General features: G+C 37.1%; 1 protein-coding gene across 4 annotated transcripts in view; it reads left to right on the top strand.

The window, feature by feature from the left end:
- The window catches only part of NELL1 (neural EGFL like 1), a 283,549-nt gene that overhangs the window by 88,939 nt on the left and 179,975 nt on the right, over window positions 1–14,635 (top strand). The gene's annotated exons all lie outside the window — the stretch shown is intronic.

The raw sequence follows: 14,635 nt of genomic DNA, 5'->3' as shown, positions 1-14,635 counted from the left end.
CAAAAGCAAAAATCACTTTTTTTCTCCCTTCCTGTTTCACTTTTGTGTTCTTTACTACTATCTAGCTTGAAATTCTGACAACCATTTTCTGCCTGTATGCTGGTACAAAAGTGATTATTACCTAATTGTGGTTGGATTCTGATTCATTGTGAGAGCTGCTTAAGTCTTAAGTGGGATGAATCTCCCCGTTAGGATAAATGCATGTCTATTCTTGCTGACAAGAGTGCATCAAACAAAATTAGTATTAATATTCTTTGCTTCATGCAGAGCTAATCATATCCCCAGGAGGCATCTAGTATAAGTGATACTGTAGCCACAAGATGTCTTGTCGTGCTACAAAGAGGTATTTTTTCCTTTCTTGTTCACTGTCACACCAGAACATTCTTGTCGTAATGGATATAATGTAGAAAAGGATTCATTGACTAAAGTGAGCCTATAAGATTAATATTCTCAGTATTATGTTGTAGTGTTTTATTTCCCTGTATACTGGAGGAGGACGACAGGACAGGAGCCCTTAAAAAGGCTGAAAATTCTAAGGCCAAATGTACTGTTGAGAATGCCTGGTACTACTTCCCACCTCCCTGTTCCCCCCTTCTTTACTGGTTGCCAGTGACAGGAGATCTGTGAGGAATGTACTTCTGTGAGATTAATTCAGCAGCATTGTTAGTTTCTTTATATGCTCTCTTAAGGTCACCACACTGATGTTACTTCAGCATGAAGAGTTAGCAAGATGTAAATGCCTTACTGTTTGTGAGAACTATTCTATTTTTTGTCCTGGTAGCGTGTTCTAGGATCCCCCAGCATGTTCCTTCAGAGGGAACTTCGGATTTACTCACTTATTTCCTTCCTCTGTCCGAAACATTTTATTTTAATTTGTCATTACGAAATTGTTGCACATTATTGCTCTTTTCCAAAATGTCACATAAATTGTGAAATATTAACTGAAGACTAAGTACTTTGCAGAAAACCTGTTCAGTTTGTAGTTACAGTGATCTTGTTGGGCTAACAGGTTTTGGGGAGATAAACATAAAGGTGACATTTTGATAATCTTCATCAAGAAAATCTTATTCAGTTTTCTTAAATGAGTAGTAACAAAACTTCCCAGGAGCCTCATTTGACTGATAGAGTTTCTACTTTTGTTTTTCTTATCAGTGTCTTCACCAATCTGGCTGATATGTTCTAACAATTATTGGCAGACTCCTTGGAGAATGATGCAATGTTATTCTTCTTATAAAATGTTTCTCCTTTTATAGTAAGCTAAATAGTACTGTTATGCCTGTACTTCAGTGTAGCAATTAAGCACACCTATAGAAATAGGCTGTATGCAAACTTTTTTGGTGTGAGTTCAAGTGAATCCATAATATGCCATCTCCTACAGAATATTTTTGAAATCAGTAAGTAGGAAACATATATATAAAATGTATATAAAAAAAATTACCATACATTTAACATGTGATTGATCTTTTGTTATTCTTAATTTGAGTAGTCCATTGTGACTCACTGCATACAGTAGCATTTCCAAAGTACTTATCTTTCACTCCTGTCTTTTTCCTAAAAATTTACCTAAATTACTAGGATTAATGAGAAATTTCAACATCCTCCTTCATACTTGTTGGCTGAACTCAGCTTCATATTAACTCTTTGACTTTTGATTTTCAGCAGTGCATTACTGTTGGACGAGAGGAATGGTTCCTCCCCATTTGTCTTAGAAAATCTTTCAAATTATAGCCTGAAATTATTGGCCTGGAAAACTGCATTGGAGTAGTCAATAATTTCATGAAGCAGTCTAAATGTCCTGAGGTTGGTTAGTTAACATTTTTCTGTAAGATTGGTTTAGCAAACTATCACTCATTTGGATATACTTTCTATAATGAGAAATAGCAGTTCTTTATTTATGTTTATTCTTATCTTTGTTAATGTTAGCCATTGCAGTGTTAGTAGCAGTGCCCATTACATACTGCTGGGGATGTGAGATGACAGAGGATGAACTGGGGTCGTCAGCTCCTTGCTCTTTTTTTCTCATTTCAGGTCATAGTAACAAAACTCCCAGTCTTATCTGAAGTTCATTCAGCTGAAGATATGAAAAGTTGAAATGATTTACTATTGTGATATAATTTCTGTTATAATTATATAAATTAAATCTTTCTAGGATTTGGCTTGTGAAGTCAAAAAGATGGAAACTGGCAGCAAATTTGAGAGTCGTACTTGAGAGACGCAAAACTGGATGGTATAAAGATCTCTCTTCAGGCTTTAAGTGGTTGATACAGGTCAGGTGTTCAAATGGGGTTTTATAGCACAGCCAGAACAAAAGCTGTTCTGTGGTATTAACAGGCAGGGATTCTTGCCCAGCAGAGGCAAAATGACGGTCAAGTCTGTGTCTAATGTCTACTATAGCATTGAGAAAGGCTGTATTTCAATTTTATGGCTAAGCATAAAGCTTTGGAGTCAGTAGACCCTCAAAAACATGAGTGAATGTCTGCATTTAATTTGCTGTTCCAGATTTACATCTGTGAATGAGAGCAGAAAGTATTCCTGGGGCTTCTAAATCTTTTAGATTTTATCACATGAAGCAAGACAATCACAAAATATATCCAGTAAAGACTAGATCAGTCTGCTCTTAGTTGTAGTAACTCACCTGCATATAACGCTTTTCAAGGGAATTTGACCGCTTTTAAGACGATGACTCGTACTGACTAATGAATTATGGCTGTTCCTAGAGTTTGTAACAACCTAAATTGAAGATGACCTTTCTTATTTTATACTGCAGTCTCATCAAAATCAGTCTTATGTTTTTGCAGAATTAATTTCTGCAAAAAGTCCTGCAAAATGAAGAACACGTTGCTGTAATCCCATTATTCTCATCAGTGTTGCCTTTAAATTCATGTCTAAGTAAAACCCTGTTAAGATTAAAGTTGATATCTGAGAAACATATGAAGGCCTTGAGGAGAAAACTGAGCACTCATTTGCCCATGAGCATGGACCAAGCATGCAATGTGGGCAGACCAGATGAACTGTCTGCCTGATCTACCATACCACCATGCAGTGGCTTTCTGCAGCTACTTCTCCCTTGCCAGGCATACAGTCTTCTTTCTGCCACAGCCTGATGCTGCACATGATGTCATGGTAGCTATGGACAGTTGGTGTGATTAGGGACATTGCCAGTTTGGTTCAGGGTGGGGCTAGGAGTTGTGCTTTCACTCCAGGCCTCTGAGGGCAGACTAGGTAAAGATTAGTATCTCACTTAACAATAAAATTTAATGGCTGATATTTTTCTTCATCTTTTTTTTTCTTTCTTCTTGTCATTTTTGTTTATTTTGATTTAGAGCTCTGCAAGTGAATTATCTAAGCATTTAATCTGGTAAAGCAGTAGATCTCATTCTTAAGTTTGTAGAACAATATTGTGTTGTCTTACTGCCCCATGGGAAACAAGAATATTAATTAACTTAGGTACGTGGCGCTTTTGTGGTATCAACTTAAAACAATAAGCTTTAGTCCTCGGGATTCTTTCAAACCACATAGAGTTCTTCTGTTGTGTGAGTCCCAGACACATAGTGCCCCTTTTCTGTTTCTTTTCATTTAAGCTTGGTGGTGTCAGACATAATTGTGAAATAGTTTCCGGAAAGATAAATATATTGAAAAATTCCACTCCAAAGATGCTTATGTTCATATAGGTTTGGCTGGAAGACACCTGTTTTCTGAAAGCAATGCAGAAAGAAAAGCAAAATGTAGAGGAAAAAGGCATGCTTTTCTTTTTTTTTAACCCATCCTCACAGAAATCAGGAAAAAATAGCCCTTTGATATTATTGGTTTTGTTCCAGAAGTAAAGACCAAATGCACAGCAGACTTGTAATGAAAAATAATAAAAAAACCTGTTGCTATACTGCCAGAAAGAAGAAAATATTGAACCATACAATGTGACTTCTGTTATTGTTCTTAAGTTAAGAGAATTCAATTAAGGTTACCTCTTACATTTAATCCTTTGATCATTTACATCTTATCTGTAAACAACAATTTAGTGTACAGAACTTTTCTCAAGCAGTTTAAACAGACTAAGAAGTAAACCCTGTCTTGCACGTGGTCTTTCAGGCACAAGTCAACTGGCAATCCTTAGTTTCTTGCTGTATGAAGTAAATGAATTTACTGTGCAATTCTCCTCCTTTGACACTGACTGTAGAATTTTCATTGCAGCTGTCTTAATTTCACTACATTGTTGATTGGCAGGTGTCATTAACATTATGTAGTAACACAGCTTCCATGTGGCAGTGATATATAGTGACTGGTTTTAGATGGTTTCCGTTGGGTTGTCTTCTGGATCAACTTTTGATGATTATCCTTTTGTTGTCTATTCAACAAAAAAGCCCTTCCTCACAAGGTGTTACTTTTTCCTGCAGTTGTTATTCACTGAATGTCTTAGTCAACTTACATTCGGTACTGCATAGATGTACATATATGCTTAACTACATGCACTGGATACTTAGCAATATTACCTACCGTTAAGAAAATGGGGCATCTGTTGATAGAAAAGAATTGCATTCTTTGCAAATGCACTGAAATTCTCTGTTGAAATGTTAACAGAGGAAAGTGGGAGGAGAACGTGGAAGTGTTATATGCAAGTTCACCATATTTGCTGCATAGACTCACTCAGTGGCAGTTTTTCAACCAGAATTAAATGTTCACATAGTAATGTAGAAGTAAAAAAAAAAATAAAAAAATAAAAAAATAAAAAAATCCAACAGTAAAAAAAAAATCTATCTGTCTCCATTTCATAAGCATAGGACTTGATACCATTAAAAAATATATATTTTTAAGTTCGCAATTTCTTTAAAAAGTGCCTACAACCTGCTTTTCAAGACTTTACTTACTTGACAGTGCCAGCTTCAAACTTCCACGCATGTATATTTATCAGTGAAAGTCCCTTCTCTTGTCAATATAACCCAAATAATGCATTTGTACTTTGTTAAGGGCTTTAATAAATGAGACTGCAGTTTCCTTGTATTATGACTTGCTAGTGGAGGAGACAGAATTAAACACAAAACAGACCTCCATCCTGAAAGTAATTACCTAGATGGAAAGATGGGGATGGCATGCTTGCTAGTGGATGAAAGTTTTCAAATAGATATTTTTTTCATATTAAGCAGATTCCAAAGCTTGTTGGAAATGCTCTATGTGACTCTAGATGGATTATTTATGTTATCAGAACTGTTTTTATACTTAAAAGTAAATTAGTTTAAATTCATATTCCACCTACCAAGCTCTGGAAACAGTATAAATGAAATTACTTGCCATCCTCTGGAGTAACTTCAATTCCTTTGGTGTTATGTCGTGCTGAGATTTATATGAAAATGAATTTTAACTTCTAATAAGGTAACCATATGCTTTAGAGTTGTTGTAATAACGTGTCATAAATAATTATGGTTCCAAAGGAATTCAACCTTGCAACTGTCAGTTCTTCTGTTAGCAACTTGCATTTGAATACGTTACAATCATTGCTATTAAAGGAAATCTCACTCCAGCAGAATTGCAATGGAAAACCTATTCTGAGGCTGTTTGGACGTTTGTCTTTATGGAGGGGCATGGGGATGCCATCTCCACTTCAACAAATGCTTTTATGTGTTATAAGTGCATTCTCCTGATTTGTATTGAACGTAATCGAATATCTTTTACATAAAACTTGGCTTTTTACTTTTGTCATTTGCTAAGAATAGGCAGATCATTTCTAATACAGAACGAAACAATAGTGTTTTATTCATCGTCTGTCTTTGAGCAGTTCATGGTCTTTTCTACTCTATAGTTTGATTTACTCCTCCAGTGTGACAACTCAAGATCTTTTTGTGTTCCAGGACTCCAGATTTGGGCACAGGGAAGCATTCATGTATTTTTAGATTTGTGGAGGGTGGTTAGGAGTAGAGGGCAAAGTGTATTATATCATCAACTGCCCTTTCACAACCTTTATTTCTTTTTCTTTTTTTTAAAAAAAAGAGCTTGGTCTCATTTATAAATGAGTTAAACAAAGGCCTGATAATGTTGTTGACTATTATTTATAAGAGCTCATTGGTAGGAGGAATAAAAATGACTATTACTCTTATAGCAAATTGTTCCCATTACATGTTGCAGCTCTGAAAAGGACAGAAATTCACGCCAGAAATTGTGATGTTTTAAGTCAGTCTTCCTCACTGTGAGCAGAAAGAGTTCCTGCTGCTCTTTATCCATTAAGACTTGGACTTGATATTACCAGTGTTCTTTCTTCAAATTGTTATAGTTCTGCTCCTTACCTCATGCAAACTGTGATATTTCCTTTTACTGATGTCAGCAGAAAAACTTGAAAAATTTTAGTGGAGCAATGGCAATTTGTTACCAGGGAAATGTTTGCATTAAACAACTGGAGCAAAGCAAAGACAGAAGTCTGAATGGTTTTTCTGACAATTATCAGGGGCTTGCTTGTGGCTGAGCTGGACTATAAAATGCTGAGACGTATGTGTTTATAATAAACTGTTTTTTTTTTTAATTTGAATGGAAATTGCCGATACTTTCTCCAAATCATGGAAAAAGGCATGTCCAGCTTTTAAAATTTAAACTGAGGTGCTGCAGTCTTGCCTTTCTTTTTAAATCTGTAGTGTAATTGGAATGATTCAAAAATGACAGAAGTATGTATCTGTGACGTGTTGTGTGTCTGCATGTATGAAAAAGTGTCTGTCTTGCAGCACAAAAGATTTTGGTTGCTCAGGAAGCTACTGTCAACTTTCTTATGAACCGATAAAGGATTTGAGGATCGTTTTGATGTGTGTTTTAGGTAATTTGAGGACTAGTAAGTCATAGAGGTTCTGTCTTCCATTGATTTTCTGTATTATATACAGCCCAGTGATGTGTTTTACTTTCAAATTTTGTCCATAGACTTTATTTGAGGTCCTAGATTTGGGAAAAGGTTGTGACAAGCAACAGTCTCCTTGATGCAATGATTTAACGTGGTTCCAAGGCCACATGCTTTCATCTGGAGGTCTGCCAGTTTCAGAGATGAATTCCTATCAGACCCTGTCCTTCCTCTCTCAAAGTACTGTTGCTTTTATTTCCTTTTCAGACAGTAAGAAGTCATGTTATCTTGAGACCAGATTCCCTTGATAGTAACAAAAAGCATTAATGATTAAAGTTGATCTAAAATCTTCTGGGTTGCATACTAAATCAGCTGTCTGAATTCTCTCCTGAATGTGGGATTGTCAGAAAATTTAGTCCCTACTGTGATAAACACAGTGAGCTAAAAAGGGCTGCATACATTGTACAGATGCTTTTACTGAGCTGTATACTGTATGAGTATTTGAGAGAAGCTAAGGGATTGAGTACTGCAGCCAAATCCAGCTGCTTTCAATAGCACAAAACAGCAATGGTGATACATTTTGAGATCATGGATTTGTTCTAGTAAATGGAAATGTCATTCAACATAAGATTAAAACAGCTGTCCTTTTCTTTCTTATGATACGTGTTCTGTGAAGGACATCATTACTGTGTAGTTTATCACTAATGGTTTTTCACTATCTGGAAGGTCATTTCTTTTAAAAACTAGTGGATGTTCACAATTTAAGTTGACAAGAAAATTCAACAATGAAAGCACCAACTGAAAAACACATGCCAGTAACAGGCCAGTATGTTTATGTTAGACGACTGGACAAGCATGATTTGAGAGATTATTTCTGGAATGTATTCTAGCTATGGCTGGGTAGCTGCTGTAATTTGGAGCGATTGTGTACCTAGGGTTATAGGGACTCTACATAATCAAATGTCTGAAGTTCAGCATCCTTTTGAAAGCAGGGCTAACCAGACGACCTTCTGAGGACCCTTCCAACCTCTTTTGTATGTCTGTGCATTTCTTCTCTTATCCTATGCAGTATTTTGCATCAGAGCACTGGAGAGACATTAGATACTGTTAATTTTCTGTGACTGCCCTTTGGAGAAGTGGGGAGTAGAGGGGGCACCTCTTTTGTACAGATGGAAGTTCTGAAGTGGAAAAAAAATCTGATTTAAGTGCTGATACTTGTAAGACTGTTTTTCAGCTACTTGATGCTCCAGCTGTCTCTCCACTGCTCTTAAACAGTGGATGTCCAAATAACAGACAGGGAGAGGATGGCTTTTGGAGAGCTAGAAACCCTACAGTGCCCTGGGTCTGTAGTATAGGTAACAGGTACGGCAACTTTGCTGCACCCAGAGAAGGATATCTACCAGGTGTTGTGTGTAGACCAGTTATGGGATTAAGATTAAGGGCTTTGCTGTGAGGTAAAGATAGTTTCAAAAGCAAGCAAACAAATACCGATAAACCAACAAACCACCTCCTTCTCCCCACAGCTTTTAACTATTAATAAATTTTAACCTTCAGTCAAAAAATTCAAAGTAGAAAAATAATTCTGTTTCTTGTCAAAATACTTATTTTCTTTTATGTTTAACAGGAAATGTGTTTTGCCCTTTGTAATAGCTTAGCTGAGGGCTCTTCTAGTAAATATCTGCTGCCTTTTTCTTTGTGTGAATTTATATTGTTTCCAGTAGATGGGAAAGCAAAATCGGCTCTAAAAAATGCAAGTCTAAATCTGTGACAAATGTTGGTTTTATACTGACACATTTTTCCCACACAATCTAGCCAGTGACTTACTGATATGCCTGTTGATATTAGAAAGTAATGTGCATATAAAAATAAGGCAAAAAAAGGTAAGCAATTATTGGAAGGACCTCTTCTCTGCTCTATGGCTAACTGCCTACTTCCTTTTTGGAATTTCAGCAGGCACAATTTACATTCCTTCCTGGCTTTTCTCTTTCTGGTTTTTATTCAGATAAATTTGAGATTGAGCTTGTACACTGATAGTACAGAGAGAGTGTCTATTTAAGGGCAAACTGCCCTGATTTTATTAAGAGGCATTGAGGCTTTGACATAATCCAGATGCAGTTGACTTACATTGGTGCAATTTTAATACATCTGTTTCTCCTCACAGCTCAAAGTTGAGACATATATTTGTATTATGTATTTGTATTAAGTGGTGTTTTCAAGTAATCAATTCACTGCTTTTCCAGTGTAATTGATTTGTGGAAACATGTAATTTTAGTGAAGAAAAATTCCAACATGTTATTGTATTACTGTACTGCATGAGAAGCTGTATTGGACCTGAAACAAAAAATGAGATTGGCTTGTCCAATTGCAATGTCCTGGTAAGAAAAGGAAGTTAGAATTTTTCAAGTATAAAGGATCTGCCTGTTTTCTAGTGCATCTCTGTGCAGATTTTTCTGTTTTGGGTTGCTGTCTGGAAGCTCTGTTAATGGTGTAACAATCTTCCATTGTCTTGCTGGGGTGTTGTGGGGCCTATTGGATGAAGGTGATTGATAAGGAACAGCATGACAATACAAGAAAATAGCCTGAAGCAGGTGTGGAAGAGTAAGCATACTGTTTATACAATTAAAAATATGTTTAAATATTCATTTTTATTTATTTAACTCTACTGACAGCTGAGGAAAGGTATTCAATAAAATATTCATGTGCAGATTTAATTTCTTGAAAGATAATTCCTCTTTCTACCAGAAATCTTACAGAATAAGTCAATTTGATTTGGCTATTTAGATGTGTTTGAAAAATCTATTTTTGAAGGCACCTGCATCTATTTAATAATCATCTTCTTTGAGCTTGGGGAAGATATTGATTCAAGTAATTGAATTGAGCACAGAAGTGTGTGCAGCGTCTATGGAAACTGGCATCAATATAAGTTATCTCCGATTGAATTGATGACTTTTATGATTTTTTCAGTACTCAGAAATGTTTCCAGTAAGACACCCTGCCATTTTTTTCATTTAGTATATCTGTTCTTCACATCTGAAGGGTAAATTTGAATTTTACCCTTTGGTTGTTCTAGGAACTCCTATCCTTACTACTATCCTTTCTTTCTAGTCTTAATTTTGTCCTTCATTTTCTAGATTAGACATCACCACTTTCCTTCTTGCTATTTCTGATTAATTGCATTTTTTGCTTTATTCTCTTGAAGATTTGCTTTTTTGTTGTTGTCCTGAAATCTCTCACTGAAGCTGTACGTATTGCATATCAATTGTCCTTGTAGAGATTACTGTGCTTCAACAGTAGAAATTGGATTTTCTTTCTACTTACAGGCTTAGGAAAGTGCTTGAAAACGATTAGCGTGAAATTGGCTATATTAAATGTATGTTAAGTTTACGTATTCTCAGTTCTAATTCTTTTTTTTCTTGCTTGGATTCCTTTAAATATGTTATTGTTTTGCTTAACGTGCTCTAAAACAAACAAGCAGATGCCTTTCTCCTGAAATGCAAACTCCTTTCTATCTCATTTTCCTTAGGATTGTTTACCTGTCATCTTCATTTTCATTTTTTTGTCAGCCTAACTCTTATGACTCGTATTTTTCCCTCAAGCTTTCACTGGAGAATGCATCTGTACCTATTAGTAGCTTTACATGAATGCAATGGAATCTCTTCAGGTGTGAATGTGAGTTGGTGTTAGCTCAGAGACACTATGTCTTGGAAAAAGAGGGATCTAATCTGTAATGAGATTATGCTGAGAAATTATCGGCTGGCTCTTAGCATGGGTAAAGCAGGGGATTTCCCAAGTTAGATTATGTCTGTAAGGGCAGTTGGACCACATGCATGCTTGTTGCTATGCATGCTTGTTGCTTTGCATGCGTGGAACTGAAGACACAAGGCTTAGGTTAGTTGGATTCTTGCTTCTGCTGACCAGGAGATGTTGTAAAGTCAGACCTATCACTGCAGTGGCTGATCAAGAAGTAGCTGTTGCTTTTCCTGCTTTTTCTGTTACCTCAGGAACAGCATTGTCTGTTCCTTGCTCCCTTGCATTCCAGATTCCACTCTTAAGGTAGGAAAGCTCCATTTTATGCAAAGTTGATTCAATTCTTCAGTTCTTGCTTCTAGCTGGCTTACATTTCTTTTTAAAACATCTCAAAGACTACACTGCATCATTTGGACAATAGGAATCCCACAGCATCATGAAATTTTTACTAATGTATTCCTGTTACCAGGAGTAGGAGTGATGGTGTTTTTCTCTCCATGAAATTCTTCCTTGCCAGTGGAATATGGACAGAAGAAAAAATCGCAGACTTAAATGGTAATTGAACTGGCAAAATAGAAAACTGCAAGTATATTAAGACGATGAAGGTCATTGCTGGATAGATATAAGTACCTGGGTAACTGACATTTAGGCTGATTCAGACTCTTAAAACAGTGGCCTTAAAGAGGCCAGATTCATGCACATGAATTATTTTTTTCTATTTAATAACTTTTTCTAGAATTATAATAAAAAGTTTCCTCCATTTACTTGGGCACAACTGACCTTCAAAAGCTCATGTCAGGCCTTCTGCTCTGTTCTGCAGCTTGCTTTAACCCATTACCCCTTAGGTGACTTTATTTGCTTTTTGGCTTCAAGTCTAGCTAGCTGAATCAATGCTGTTGTGAAAAGGTCAGCAGTAATCTGAAGTGCAGTTGGTTTGTGGAAGAATGTAAAGCACAATTTCTAGTCTTACTTTGCTACGAGGATCAATTCGGAATCTGGCACTACAATTGCGTGATTTTCATATAGTGATTTCTTTCTTTATCAACAGTAATATTAAATTTGGGTAAAAATTGACACATCTCTTTGGCTCCTAGAGCAGCTGGTGTTAATGCCAAGGCTGCAGTGCACTAAAAGGGCTTTTAATAATTAGCACCTTGCTGGGTTTGTTTTTACTGTCAGTGCTATGCCTCCTAAAAGGTGGTGAAACATTGGATTGCACAAAGATGGACAAGTTTTGTCAGTGCTTTGCCTCCTAAAAGGTGGTGAAACATTGGATTGCACAAAGATGGACAAGTTTTGTCAGTATAGGAAACAACATACTCTGTGCCAATCAGCTCGAGTACCTCTGTGTTGCGAATGTGCAATGGAAATTGCAACTTGCCCCCATCTGAGTGCCAACAGATTCTGGCAGCTGTTTCTCAGTTAGTATTGACATTATTGGATATTCATTAATGTGCAACAGATGATGAATGTGGAGACAGACTGAACATCCTCTCTCATTAAATACTGGGAAACAAATGAATTTCTGTTTCAGATAAGTAGAATTATTTTTTGCGTAGTTAACACAAACTAAATAACTGAAGCTCAGTTACATCTATTTTGCAATCCTCGTAAATCTTGTAATGAACTAATGAGGAAAATGGAAGAGAGAACTCTCTTGGACTACATGGGAATCTAATCAATGTGTATTCCCCTGAGCTGTATCTGTTTTGTGCTAGGTTGCCATTGATTTTTGTAAACATGTCAGTGTTAGCCATAATCCCCCTTGAATATAAATAATTCCCTGGTAGTTTCTCCTGTATTTGAATTAATTTTAAAGTGATTGACTTGAGAACTCTTTATTGAGTATTATTACTAAAAGAGAGAAGTTCTTACTTGTTTTCACAGCCCTAATCTCTGACCGCTATGAAATCAGTAAGTATATTGGATTCCCAGCAGTGATGCTGAGAAAGCCTTAGATAGCTAGAAAGTGTCCAAGTTGGACACTGAAAGAAAAGCAGAAATCTTGAGGGAAAACCGATACATTTGCATTGAACTATGTATTTTATTAGTTAGTATGTTGGTTACAGTTCTTAATTCCCTGAAGAAAGATGTAAAGGAGGCTGAGATGGCATCCAGTTGAGTCTGAGACTGGAGGTGTGGGTATATACCCTTCTAATTTAAGAGTGTGAGGGGCTTCAGCTCTCTCTTGTCTTAGAACTTGAATTAGTTGAAAAACGTTTTTGAATCTACAACCTGTTTGGTGTCATTTCTTTGACTTCAGTCTTAAAAAATAGTATTATTTAAGTTGAAGATGCGATACTGAAACTGTTTTGTTGAGACAGGAAAAGCAAGCATCCAACAACTAACCTAAGTTGCTGGTGGTGTTATATATCTTGCAATGTATATATAGCAGTAGGCAATATTTTGACCTGTAGATAGAAGGACTTTATAATCAGTTAAAAAAAGTTTGGAGCTCCAGGGAATAAAATGAGTTAGGGATGATTTAACTGAAGAAGCATTAGATGCTATTCTTTGATATTCTTGATTAGGGGTGTGTTTAAACCCTGGGGGGGGGGGGGGGAGGGAAATGTGTTTTACCATGTCAGTTTTATGTCTTATCATAGGAATTTGGTTTTATGTAGTAGAGTGTATCAGGTGAATGTTAGGCTATATCAAGAAAAAAATCCTTGCTGCTTTGAAAAATTGAGAATGTATTTCTGTTTGAGTTGGTTTAACCAACAGTAGGACTGATGTGTAATGCTTATCTGAATTCCTGGAAATCCTGGAATAATGTGATGTTTTGGTAATATTATTGACAGGAAACAGCCTGGGTATTTGTATGAATCTGCATATTATTAACTTAACCTGGATTGATGTGCTTGTGGTGTGTTGCTAAGGTGTGTTGGAAGGGTGGGGGAGTTGCTCTCTATGTTGAAGAGTGGATAAACTGCAGGGAGCTCTGAGAAACAGTCAGGAGCAGGTTGTGAGCCTGTGGGTTAAAATTAGATATGGGACCAATGAAGTACAGCTAGTGGTTGGGGTCTACAACAGGCCATCTGATCAAGAGGAGCTTGTTGATGAGGCCTTTCTGCATCAATTACGAGAAGTTTCATGTTCATAGGCGCTCATCCTGATGAGGGATTACAACCACCCAGATATCCTCTGGCAAGACAACATGGTGAGTTATAAGCAATCCAGGAGACTTGTAGAGTTCATTGACAATAACTTTCTGGTTCGAATAGTGGACAGACTGACCAGAAGTAAAGCAGTGCTGGACCTGATGTTCACTGATGTGGAGGAGATTGTTAAAGATGTAAAGATCGGAGGCAGACTGGGCTGCAGCAACCATGCCCTGGTTGAATTTGTGATCTTGAGGAACATAGGCTTGGCAAAGAGAGTAGTCAGGATCCTGAAATTCAAGAGAGTGAACTTCAGGCTGTTTAAGGAATTGTTGAATAAAATCTTGTGGGAAGAAGTCCTTAGAGACAAAGGAGCAGAACAGAGCAGTGTACTCTTTGAGGATGCCTTTCTGAGAGCACAAGAGCTCTCCATCCCTCGGAATAAGAATGCAGGCAGTGAAGGTAGGAAACTGGCATGGCTTGGCAAGGACCTGCTGGTCAAATTATGGGAAAAGAAGGGCAAGCACAGACAGTGGAAGCAAGGGCACATCATGTGGGAAGAGTACAGGGATACTGTCCGGACTTGCAGAGACAGGATTAGGAAAGGTAAGGCACAGATGGAACTGAATTTGTTGAGATATGTTTAAAAAAGGAAATAACAGAAAAAGGGAAGGATTCTAGAGGTGCATAGGTGGGAAGAGACAGGCCAAAGAGAGTGTACCTCCTCTGCTAAATGAGAAAGGAGAACTGGCGACAACAAATTTGGAGAAGGCTGTGCTACTCAACAAGTTCATTGTCTCAGTATTCACTGGAAGCCAGAATTCTCACAATCTGCCTGATCAATCTGGTGGCCTTCTTTGATAGAGTGATGGCATTGGTGGACAACGGGAAGGCAACTGAGGTCATCTGGAATTGTGCAAGGCCTTTGTCGTGGTCCCTCACCACATCCTTATCTCTAAACTGGAGAGAGATGGATTTT

This window comes from Phasianus colchicus, chromosome 5 (assembly GCF_987193195.1).
Source record: "Phasianus colchicus chromosome 5, bPhaCol1.hap1.1, whole genome shotgun sequence".
NCBI lineage: Eukaryota > Metazoa > Chordata > Aves > Galliformes > Phasianidae > Phasianus > Phasianus colchicus.
This window is presented reverse-complemented; position numbering and strand designations above follow the sequence as displayed.